The sequence below is a fragment of the Nannospalax galili genome, unplaced genomic scaffold (genome assembly GCF_000622305.1).
Source record: "Nannospalax galili isolate Female #2095 unplaced genomic scaffold, S.galili_v1.0 scaffold236, whole genome shotgun sequence".
NCBI lineage: Eukaryota > Metazoa > Chordata > Mammalia > Rodentia > Spalacidae > Nannospalax > Nannospalax galili.
Window position 1 is genome coordinate 834,477 of NW_008338710.1, and position 13,383 is coordinate 847,859.

The following is a 13,383-nucleotide window of genomic DNA, read 5'->3' on the forward strand; positions in this document are numbered from 1 at the left end:
GGAACAAACCACCATCCACTGCATGGTCCCAGTAGAGCCCTTGTGACTCGCCTGTCTTTGGGTCACCTGCATTCCATAGCATTGTGCTTGCACTTGTGCTCACGTGGTCACCTAGGGGCCAGCTGGGGCCACTGTGGGGTGCAGGGCCTGGTCTTGTCCTTGGTCGATGTGTGTGTGGCTGGGCCAGATGGCAACCCACATTTACAGCATGCTTCCTGGGCCCACTTGGACACACTGGCAGGAGGCCTAGGTCTCATCAGCAAGAGGGTGTGCAAGCTGGGAAGATCACTCCACTCCAGACCCACATCCCAGAGCACCCCCATCTCCGTGTGTGAAGTAGCTTCCTCCCTCAGCTTGCAAGGGTCTAATTTGCCATCGAAGGATGACCTCTACATTTTTCTTTTGTATTTAGATAAACACTTAAGAAGCTGGAGCTATTAAATTTATCTTGGGGAAACCTCAGAACCGGTTTATTTGGTGTCGTGGAACCTCTTAGTGCTTTCAGTACACAATGAGTAATCAACTGTTTTGTATACTTGTTTTCGGTTTTCATTTTGACAAGCACTGTAATTATAGCTATTAGAATAAAGTCTCTTAACTATTTTTTTAAAAAAAGAGGTAACTATCTGTGCTAGGGTTCTCTCAAACATCTAGTATAGCCTAGTGGCATAAAAAAATTTAAGTGCTGCTAAAGCTCATTTGACAAATGGAATTAAATCATCAGGCTGCATTTCCAGTAACTGATCAAAGTCCATTGTAACCAAGTAAGATCAGTAAGAAGGAATTTCAGATTTTCCCCAAACTCTGAGGAATTCCTTTGTTGCTATGAATTTTGTTTACATAGTACTATATGGATATATATCTACATATATATATGAACTAAATATCATAAAAGATTATGGGGCTGGAGATATGGCTCAGTGATTAAGGGCACTGGCTGCTCTTGCAGAGGACCTGGGTTCAATTCCCAGCACCCACATGATGGCTAACAACTGTCCACAACTCCAATCTCAGGGGATCCAATACCCCTTCTGACTTCCACAGACATGGCATGACATGGTGCATTTACATATATGCAGGCAATATACTCATATACATAAAAAATAAATGTATTTAGAAATATTAAATCTGATAGCCTTCTCTGTCTACAATAAAGAGTACCTCATTATGCTACAATCACAAACAAGTTTCTTAAGCAAAACCTGAACATATTAAAAATGGCCCTAGTCATGATCGGTTTTATTCAGAACATTCCGTGTTTGTCTCTGCTGAGGCTTCTGTCGATGATCTGCAGTAATTTATCTCAGGAGCGATGCAAGACTAATGTCCAAATTATTGAAGTGATGAATGGAAAGTTACTTCCTATAACCAATGATGCTTTTATCAAACAATGAAATGCAGACACTGTAAACGTATAATTTGGTGAGTTTTGAGAATGTATTCGCGTACTTAACCACACCCTAAAGCCAAGATCACCTCCATCACCCCATTCACTCCTGGATAGGTTCTACTTGCCTGTCTTCACCCTACACAACCTGTACTCTTCTCATTTCTATTAACATTGCTTAGTTTTGGCTTTGAGCTTCATTCAAACAGAATGATGCAATAGATGTGCTTCCTTGATTCTGTCACTCAGCGTGAGGGTTTACAGATTTATCTTTGCAGTATATACTAGTGGTTCAACATTTTCATCAGTGTGTACTATTCTGTCTTAGAATGTACTTCAGGCTATTTAAACATCTTTTTAATGGACTTTTAGGTTATTTCCAGTTTGAGCTCTTATTTAACTAAAATTCTATTGATGTTTTCAAGAGTCTATTTTTTATTTATTAATTAAATAGCTATCAGTGTAATTTTTGGCTCAGTACGTGTATTTAATTTTGAATCTGCAGTTTTCTAAAACTAATATGTCATTTTATGCTTCATAATTTTATATCAATAATTCAGAAATTTTACATCATCTAATGATACCAGTCTTCCAGTGAGTGAAAAATGGTATCTTATTGAAGTTTTAATTCACATCTCTATAAAAAGTACTGATATTTGGCACCTTTTCATGTCCTTATTAGTCATTCCTCTATCTTGTTTGTGAGGTTATGATCAAGCATTTAACTCATTTTTAATTAGTTCAGCCATCTTTATTACTAACAGGTAGAATTATGTGTTATAGATACAAGTCTTCTGTCATATATGCATGGCAATATTTTCTCAAAGTCTGGAGCAAGCTCCTTTCAATTCCTCAGTGATATCTTTTAAGGAAAATAAGTTTTTAATTTTGAAATATAATTTATCAGTTTTTATTTTCAATACACTTTGTGTCTAAAGAAGTCTTTTCCTCCTGTTGTGAATAAGTGATTGGTCTCTTCTGCAATTTCCTAGAAACTATGTGACTTTATCGTTTAGGTCTGTGATCCAGCATTGTATATGTGTGAGGCAGAGACTGGAACTCACTCTCTGCATACTGAGCCAATTGCCACTGTGCCTTTGGATGAAAAGACTTTCTCCCCCCACCATCCCCAAACTGCTTGCCAGCTTTGTTGGAGATCATTTTACCGCAAATGTGAGGCTCTGTTTCCAGATTCCATCCTGCCTCTTTGATAACTTTGTCATTACCACAGTGCCACACTGCCTTGATTACTGTCATTTAATTGTAAATCTCGAGGTTGGGCACTTTGTAAGGCTTCCAGACTAAGAGCTGTTTGTTTGTTTGTTTGTCTTTCAAGATTCATTTTGGATATTTTAAATTTCCATGTCAACATTAAAAACTGTCAATTTTGAGAAACTCTCCTACTGCAATTTTGTCTGGGTTCCCTTTGTATCTGATGATGAGTTTATGGATAAATGGCATCCTAACATTATTAAGCAATCTATAAACATGGACACTTCAACAGTATGTTATAGATTTCAGTAAAGAAATCTTGCACATCTTTTTAAAAAACTATTTTATTATCTTTATTTTATGTGTATGAGTGTATTGTCTGCAGGTATGTAAGTACACCGTGTCATGCAATGCCTGCGGATGTCAGAATGGGATGTTGGAGTCCCCTGGAACTGGAGTTACAGACAGCTGTCAGCTGATATGTGGGTGCTGGGAATCGAACCTGCGTCCTCTGCAAGAGCAGCCAGTGCTTTTAACCACTGAGCCATCTCTCCAGCCCCATCTTGCACATCTTTTATTCTACTGTTTCTGAAATATTTTAAGTTTTACATGCTATGTTAAGTGGAATTTTGACAACTTAGAGTTTATTTCTAGAAATGCAATTGTTTTCTTGTTTATATTGGATTTATATGGTCCATGCTTTTGTTAAATTCATTTATAAGTTCTACTAATTCTTTTCTAAATTCCTTAAAATTTCTAGATATGCGGTCATGTCATCAAGAGCTAAAGAAATTGGTGCTTCTGCCTTTTAGGTCTTTATACACTCATTTCTAATTCCTGCCTTTTTTCACTAGCTTATTTTATTCCAAATTAAGTTGCTCAATAAATAAGATGAGCAGAATTTTTTCTAGTTTCCAATCTTAGGGAGAAAGAGTTCATCATCTTACATAATGAGCGGGGTTAGCTATAGGGTTTTTGTAGTGCTCATGTACCATACTGAGGGTGTCTTGATTATTCCTAACATTTGGGGAGCTTTTACCAAGAGTGGATTTGAATTTTATCAAACCATTTTCTGTACAATATGAAGTGATCATATGTGATGTTCATTTTGTCAGTGTGGTGAATTATATTGCTGTTTTTCAGATGTTAAATCAACCTTTCCTTTTGAGGATGCCTCAACTTGAGCATGGAGTATTTATTAGCATTTAATATATTGCTAGGATTGATTTGCTAATATGTTAATTATCTCTATAATAATAGAAAAATGAATAATTTTGAAACATGTTTATTTGAGTTTGGTATCTGAGTACCACTAGCCTCATCAGATGGGTTGAAAAGTGTTCCCACAACCTTTGTGTTTCTGATAGTTTAATACTGACACTGTTTCCTCAGTAATTGGCTGGCCACATAGAATGCATTTTTCTTCAAACTTTGAAATTCAATGATCTCGGTAGATACAGGAACATTTGTTTTCTTTAATCATGCCTGGTATATTGAAGTTTTCAAGAAATATTTCCATTTAATTAAAGTTGTTCAATTTATTAGCATAAAATTGTACATAATTGGTTGTTTAATAGGAAGCTTAGTGGAATTAACTTTTACTAATACTGGCAATTGGATTTTTCTTTCCAATTCCTTAATCGGTTTTCCAATATTAATGCTCCTAGTATTATTTACTAATCTTATCAATCTTTCCACACAATCACATTTTGACTGTTAATTTTCTCCCATTACTTGGTTTCTAGCTTATCATTTCCTGCTGGTTCTTATTCCTACAGTTTACTAATGATTAATTCCTCTCCTTCCTATCTTTTCACATTACAAATATATTATTAAATATAAACTTATATAAGCATTTATGGCATAGCATCTGGTCCATCCTAATGAATAAATTGGGTAATCTTGAAGAGAATATATATTCTGCATGTGTTGTATTAAGTATTCTCTAAATGTCAGTTACATCTGGCCAGAGAGATGGTTCCGTTGATAAAGTTCTTGCAGTACAAGCATAAGACTCTGGGTTGACTCCCCAGCACCCAACTAAAATTTGGGCATGACAGTGTATGCCTGTAATGCCAGCACTGGAGAAGCAGAGAAAGATGGCTGCCTTCAAGGTCTGGCTTAGTGTACACACTCATCCCCCATTACATTCAGCTCTTCCGTACAGTATCAGGGAATAATGCCCACAGAATGAACATGCTATGTAAGGGAATGTGAAAATATGTATAATATAAAGAAATATGCACAATTGGTAACTATCCATATTTTTAAACAGAGAAAACAATTTGCTACTGGGTCCGTTTGTGCTAGAAGGTTGATCAGTACTTTGCTTTACTGGTTCCTAGCTCCATATTTCTGTTCTGTTTACTCTCCTTTAAAATATTAGTGCTTTTGGAAACCAAAATAAACAGATATGGGATAAAGCTTTTGGTCCAAAATATCACCCTTACCAAATGGAAAGGTTGAGTTATGATCAGCAAACGAGTTCTGTAGTCATAAGACGAGATCTGCCAAAGAAGACAAAATTAGCGTAATACCTGGCTGTTGACTGCCGTCAGCCACAGCGACATCCTCAGAAATCAGAAGTTCCTTGTAAGTGAATAGCAGTTTATTATTCCCAAATGTGCTTTGAAGTTAGTGTAAACTCTATACTACACTGTAGGACGTGTACAATGAGTGATGCTCGAACTAAAAGCATCACTATTATATCTGCATTATCCTGAAAAAAATATTTGCCTTATATTATTTGTCAATTATATACATGTCAGCTTGGGTTTGTTTACTTATTCACAGGAAAAAAATTAATCATTTACAAAGCACACTTTCTCTTGAAAACTGTACTGCTTTGCATGCAGACTACTTTTTACCTGTAGCTAAATTTAAAGATGGACACTGCAATATAATTGGTTGAAACAATGCTTCCAAAACATACATAACAAAGCTGAAAATGAAAAAATACAAACAAGTCAGGGGTATGGCTCATGCCTATAATCCCAGTACTCAGGACACCAAGGCAGGAGGGTTTCCATCAGTTCAATACCAGCCTGGGCTACGTGGCAAGTGCTAGGCCAGTCAGTACAACACATAGTGAGACCCTGTCTCCAAAAAACAAACAAACAACAACAGCAAAAAAAAAAAATTAAGAAGCAAGAAGTAAGAAATTATCCCAATGTTAAAGCAGAGATCCTAGCAGAATTAACTCCCTGGAGGGATGAAGATGGCACAGTGATTAAAGAGTTTGCCACTCACATGTGTGGACTGGCGTTCATACTCCCAGAACCCATGCAAAGCCAGGTGCTGTAGAGTATGTCTGCAGCCCCAGTGCTCCTAAGACAAGATGGAAAGCAGAGACAGGAGAATCTCTGGGAGCTTTTGGACCAGGTAGCTTGGCTCATACAGGAGTGAACAAGATGAAAAATGAGGACTGACACCCAAGGTTGTCTACTGACCTCCACTCTACACATGCTCCATGGCATATGTGAACCACACACATGAAGGGGGGGCGGAGAGAGGAGCGGGGAGGGGGAGAGAGGCAAAACAACAAAAACAAATTCTGTGGAGAAGAATTAATATCAAAATATCAAAGTCCTCATTTCAGAATTCGTGGAGGGATTCATAAGGACTAAGGGGAAAGCACGTGGGGACCAAGTAGGTATAAAAGAGGAAAATAGTTGCTGAAGAACTGCGCAGCCAGAGGAAACGCGGTGCTTGTTCCAGTTCTCCCTTGATCTAGCCAGGGGGCTGCTGCAGTCCTTCAGAGCTCCAGCAGGAAATGCAGGTCACAAAGGAGCTTAATTCTAGAGGGCTTATGAAAGAGGACTGTCAGTAAGGCTGTGTGAGGAATAGAAAGAAATAAGGAAAGAAATTATATAGTAGTAGTGCATAGCATAGTGTACTGCCCTGGGGCTAAGTGATAACCAACCACCCCAGGTCCCAAGGCCTCAGGAGAAAGAACATTGCAGAGCCATAGAAAGAAGGCCCCTTCAGGAGGCATAGTACAGCAAGACTGAGATGACTCCACTGGGAAGAACCCAGGGGATAAAAGCTATAACCAATCCTTTCTCTCTTCCACCTTGCCTGCGGCTCATGGTGTCCAAGCATCTCAGGAAACCAAAGGACTTGGAAACCAATTGATTTAGTTTGCACAGTTCATTCAGCATCACAGCTGGTAGAAAGAGCAGGTGGAAGGGGGTCGGAGTTTATCTGGAAGTGCAAGTGGAAGGAAGCCAACCTGTGCTGTATTAGAACGCTGCTTTTACGGAAATCATAATCCAATGGAGGGACATGACTAAAACATTACAACAAAGTCGGGTAGGACACTGAAAAGTCACAATGCCAGTTGAAAAACATTAATTCAAGTTTTTTATACTAGGTCTCCCTCCTCAATAAACTACCCAGTGGATATCCTTATGGGACAGTGTGTGACCCCTCTGTTTTTAACCATATAGTGTTTCTGGAACCCATCAAGGAGATTAATAGAATTCTACAATTTGTGGGGAAAGACCTGTTATCTATCACAGATTTTGTGTAAGGAAAGGGCATTCCAGGTGGCTGGGAACTTGCTTATATGAAGATGCACAATGGTGGCAGCATGTACAACACCCATGCAAACTCAGACAGTAGCACAGCATAGAAGAGGGGCAGTACGTGAGAAGCTCCAACTTTAGCTGAGGAACCACTGACAACTGACCACTCACTACTGACCAGGCTCTAGTGAATGAACTCAGACTGTGGGACATCTGAGGACACAAACTTGACTCAATAGACCTTAACATATATGACCGAATGTATGAAATCCAGTGGGGGGTTATGGGGGAGTGCAGACAGGGGAGAGGGCCTAAATATGATCAAGATGTATGGTATGGAGAGATGTCTCAGAGTAAGACCATTGGCTGCTCTTGCAAAGGACCTGAGTTTGGTTTCCAGCACCTACATGGCAGCTAATAACTGTCTGTAACTCCAGTTCTAGGGGATCCAATACCCTCTTCTGACCTCTGTGGGCATTACATGACATGGGTGCAGTTACATACATGAAGACAAAATGCTCACACACATGAAATAAAAATAATTTCAATTTAAAAAATGTATAAATTTGGTAAAATAAAGACTCAATTCCAGCCTTCAAGGTCATTCAAGGAACTAAGGAACTAAGGCCAATCTTGAACTGCATCTTACGGATTTGTTAAGTAAGACTGAGGTGGACAGACAAGGGGGAGGACTAGGACTGGGCTTTCTTTCCTCCTAACCATTTTATGTAAAATCATTCCTCCTCTATCAAACTTGTGAGACCCATCCCTTTATCAACTTCATTCTATGAATGAAAAAAAAAATGAGGCACAGAAAAATTTACCTGCCAGAGTCATACCTGAGTAAGTAGTGGAGGTGTTGTGTGAGCTAGGTATCAACTTTAGTCCCATTATAGTGTCTTCCCATCCACTTTTTCTTTTTGTCTTCTTGAGACAGGGTCTCCCTGCAGCCCCAGCTGGCCTGGAACTCACTAGGTAGACCAGGCCGGCCTCGATCTCACAGAGATTTGCCTGCCTCTGCCTCCCGAGTGCCGGGACTAAGGTGTGCACCACCACGCCCAGTTATCCCATCTACTTTCTAAATCCAAAAAGTAGCAAAGAAAAGCATAGACTATCCTAACATTGTATTAATCACTTATGGGCACGCTGTCTTAACCAGTGAAGGCCTTTCAATGACAAAGAGCAAACTATCTGTACTTTAAAAAGGTTAAAAATCTCCTGGTAAAGGTTCTCTCAGTTCTCACATAGGAGACCTATATAAACATTTGGAACTGGGGATCCTGTGTCATTACACAGGATGTGCAGTGAGATTTGGCACTACTTCAAATAAGAAGCAATATTAGTTTTTTTAAAATGCCAATACAAAAGAACTTACATTTCCTTATATATCTTTATTCCTTTATCTAGCACTTTAACCATCATGGTTATTATGAAAACAATTTAAGTGAATTTAAGGGGCAGGATAGATGGCTCAGAGGATAGTTAAGACTGGCTGCTCTTGCAGAGGCCCCGGGTTCAGTTCCCAGCACCCACATGGTGACTGACAACCACCCCATAACTCCAGTTCAAGAGCCCATAACTCTAGCTCAGGGGGATCCAATGCCCTCTTCTGACCTCTGTGGACATTGTATGACATGGGTGCACTTACATACATATAGGCAATACACTCATATACATTAAATAAAATAAAATAACAAATAAGTAAATTTAATAGTATAAAATTATAAATAATTTAAACACCACTCAGCATGCAAATACAGTAACATTCTAGTACCTAAAACAAGATAGGGCTGAGGAGATGGCCCAGTGAATAAAGTGCTCATACAGAAGCGTGAGGACTACAGTTCAGATCCCCAGAATTCACATAAAAGTTTGGCAGGCAAAGTGGCTCACCTGCAATCCTAGTGTTCCAGAGTCAAGGGATTTGGAGGTAAACTGGCCAGCTGGCCTAGCTAAATCCAGCTCCAGGTTCAGCATGAGACCCTTCTTCCATAAATAAAATGGAAAATAATCAAAGAAGGCTCCTGAAGTCAACCTCTGGCATATGTTGCACTCACACATGTGCCATCACACATGTGAACACACATAAACACATATGAACATGCACACACAGCACACACATACACACAAAAATAGATAAATAAAAGTAGTCTGGCTATACAGAACTTCATTAGAGCCTCCAGATTTCTTTGATTCCCTAGAAAAAAGAAAAAGATGTTTTTCTTCCACGGAACCTGTCTTCTCTACAGTAAGTATAATTTTGCTTATCTCAGCCAGTATTTTTGAATAATTATGCATAAACCTTCAGTATTCAATAATATTACTGTGCTTTTACTTTTAAATTATTGCCATATTTCTCATAAAAGCAATAGTTCTTTCAATGGAGTTGTTAAAAGTAAAATTCAGGCCAGGCATGGTGCACACCTTCAATCCCAGCACTTGGGAGGCAAAGGCAGCTGGATCTCTATGAATTCAAAGACAGGCTGGTCTAAATAGTGAGTTCCAGGCCAGCTAGAGCTGTATGGTAAAATTCTATCTCAAAAAAGAAAGAGAAGAACGAAAGAAGTAAAGATCAAACAAAATATACACCAAGAAATCTTAAGCTTAGCATGGGGCATTCCACTTAGATAGAAAAAATACTGAAAAATGACTAAATTATAGCAGCATTTTACTTCGATGTAGATAATTAATGCAGAATAAATGTTACCTCATCTCCTGAGTCTGCTTCACTTCCCAACCTTGATGAAATTCAGCTGAATAGAAAACGTATTGGAATTTTTAGTCTCCTCTGATACTATTTCTTGTCTTTTGGGTTGTGAGCCTAACAGCTGCGCCAACTCTCCAGCTCTCTGATACTATTTCTCATACAATGAATAGCTATAAAAATAGTAAGCCTCTTCTGGGAAACATCAGTAATTCAGTAAGTCCAAACATTGACCTTGCAATCAGTCTGAATCCTGCACAGTTTGAGTTGTAGAAGTTCCCAGAGGCTCCACCATTCTTACTTTCTCTTACTGGTTTGACATTTGCCTCCAGCTATTACACTATACGCGTTTGCATAACACATCTCTGGTTTGGGCTTTGAGGCATTAGGCACCCTTTCCCTGAGGTCCATGCCTAGAACATTTGCTAACAATGATGACTAGGTACACCATGAGTGTCCTTGGAGAACTTACCACTTCTGTGTCTTCACTTCCACAAATATCAGAGTTGTGTCACCGTTCTTCCTTTAAGAGTTGTGAGAGACAAATGAAGTCATTTGTGAATTAAAGGCAGGGTGCATCCTGAGAAATAGACGGTTAGGTAGTTTCATCACAGTGAGCATCATAGAAATAGTATACTTACACAAACCCTGAGATTAAATAACATAGGAGAAAATGATGCAATCAGGAAGCAGTAAACACAAGATACCAGAGGCCGCCGCCATGGGGACATGACATACTGTTCTGCAGTAAATTTGTTTATAAGTAAAAGTATACTCTAAAATAATGATAAAATTCATAGTACATACTTAATCCAGTAACATGGTCGCTTATTGTCATTATCAAGTGTTGTAGTGTACTGTACATAATTCTGTGCTGTGCTTTTAAGGGTCTACCGGTGTACTCTGAGCACACCAAAATCACCAAAAACATGTGAATTATGATATGTTGTCTCCCACAATATTACAGTGGCCACAATAACACTAGGCAATAGGAATTCCTCAACTCCAGTATAATCTTTGGGCTATAATTTATAGATGTGAATAATGGGTATCATTTTAACATGTACCCAGGACCTTGCATGATTATTACTATTTACTGATTAGTAGGAAGGCTAATTATTACTCCTGTTTTGCTGATGGGAAAACTGAAGCTTTTGAGTGTGGTGCTACCTGGACTTATGTTCGATCCTCCCTGACATCTGGACACTGATGCTCCAGCCACTAGCTCTACTAACTTGCAATCATCGTCTCTCATAATCAAGGAAAAGTTTTCTTCCCCCACAGAGTGTGGAAATTATCAAAATTAATATTTGTGCTGCTTTACTATGTGGTGATCTGTTCCACCCAGGTATAGAGGAACACTAGGTTCAATACATAATAGGCATAAAGTCGATCAGCTTTTTTGGCAGACTAATAATGTTCTCTGTACTATGAACATCCATCAGCTGAGACGTACAAGATCAAAGCACCTGAAGATTTGGTGTCTACTTAGAACCCTTGTCTTACTTCATAGATGGTTGTCTTTATATTCTATCCTCACATGGTAGAGGGGACAAATGAGGTCTCCAATAAGTCCTCCCATGCTGGAAAACTCCACATTCATGCCCTAATTATCTTCCAAATAGAATCACCTGGGAGTTAGAATTTCAGCATATTAATTTTAAAGGGAAAAAAAAACCATCCAGGTCACTGAAACACCCAATCTGAAGCATGGAATGTCTCACTAGCCTCAGGATTCACTGTCCATCTTAAGGAACCTTCATTCCTGGGCTATGAAAGCCCCCTGGACTTTCAGAGAGTCTAGACCTCCAGTTTCCCTTTAGCCCTGGTTACCCCATGTATCTGATGGTCCTATTTGCACATCCCCTTGCTAGAAACTTCTTTATCGTGAATCACATAAACTAGGATAAAGGAAGACAGTTCAGTTTGGGTGTGTAGCGCATAGCAAAGGCTTATACCTCACAGTCCATCTGCAAAGACACAGTTCTAGCAGTATCGTCATAGCCCTTGTGGATGGCTGTTCCCAAGAGCCAAGGCTGCACATTTGTGCTGCTACAGCTGAGCAGGTCCTTTCAGTGGCTAGAAGAGCTGGGGGCAGTGCCAGAGAGCTGTGGACAGAATGCTGGAATGAGACTCTGGGGCACGAAGCCCCTTTGCCTTTGGAGATGACATTCTCCATTTCATCAGTGAACTGACTGTCACTCTAAGCCCAGCTCCACAGCCAGATGCTCACATCCATATTAAAGGATAGGTAGGGCTGATTGAAACTATAAATTGTAAATAACCTTAGACATCATGGGACTTCAGCACTTCTTTTCCCACTCCACCCCTTGTCCCAGTACCCTCCACCCTCCCCTCATTTTGTCAGTGAGGGACTAAAGCCTACTAGCCACAGTCGTGATTGTCAGAACTTAGGTTCAGTTTATATGACCCTTGTCCCAATGAACTTTGCTGCATAGTATGTAATATTAAATGAAGCAGAACTTCTTTTCATAAATTATCTCTGGCATTTATTTTCCATTTTTTTTAATTTCATGTGTATGAATGTATTGCCTACATGTATGTGAGTGCACCCATGTCGTGCAGTGCCACAGAGGCCAGAAGAGGGCTTTGGATTCCCCTGGAACTGGAGTTGAGGACAGTTCGTAGCCACCATGTGGGTTCTGGAATCAAACTCAGGTCCTCTGCAAGAGCAGTCAACTGCTCTTAACTGCTGAGCCATCTTTCCAGTCCTGGAAGGGTCCATTTTAACTCACCGTTTCTGGGGGTTCAGTTGGTAGTCCTTGGCTCCACTGATTCAGAGCCTGGGTGAGGCAGAACACGATGCCAATGGGAACATGAGGCTGAAGCTGCTCACCTCATGATTGACATGAAGCAGAAAGAGAAACAGAGGGACTAGGAACAAGACACATATTCGCGGGGACTGACTTCTGTCAGTTAGGCCCACTTCATAAAGTTTCTAGGATCTCTGAAAGCAAGGCTTCCAGCTGGGGATCAAGCCTTGAAAATATCACAGTGTTCTGTGGGCAAACTTCATAACCTCCAAGACATAGCACAAGCATAAAATGCTCTTCCATGTGATGCTCATAATCCAGGGTATACTGTTTAATGTCATCACTGTTTACACCATTCAAACACTTGCAGGTTATTTTCTAAATTGCTGTAGTGTCAAACTCAGACCTAAGAGAATATTTCTTTTCTTCTTTTTCTTAAGACTCATCAGAAGCATGAGATTTTTGAAGCAGTTTTGTGTTATAACAGTAACATTAACTTGCCTTAAGCCATATGCATGTAACATGAAGATATTGCCAATAGAAACCTGAGCAGAATTATTTTCTGTTTTTAGTTGCTTGCATAAATAAGATATAAACATCTCAGAGCATGGCCTAAGATTGTATAATATTATTTTCAATAAACTTCTATTGCTACTTGTAAAAAGAACTTAATTTTCTAATATGATTGGATAGGTTAATCATTCTTTTTAAATTTTTTGATTTATTTTTATTTTATGGCTATGTTTTGCCTGAATGTTTTTATGTGTGCCTGTGTCATAC

At 39.3% G+C, this 13,383-nt stretch overlaps 1 protein-coding gene across 1 annotated transcript in view; it reads left to right on the forward strand.

Moving 5' to 3' along the window:
- The window catches only part of Nwd2 (NACHT and WD repeat domain containing 2), a 175,224-nt gene that overhangs the window by 34,573 nt on the left and 127,268 nt on the right, over positions 1-13,383 (forward strand). The gene's annotated exons all lie outside the window — the stretch shown is intronic.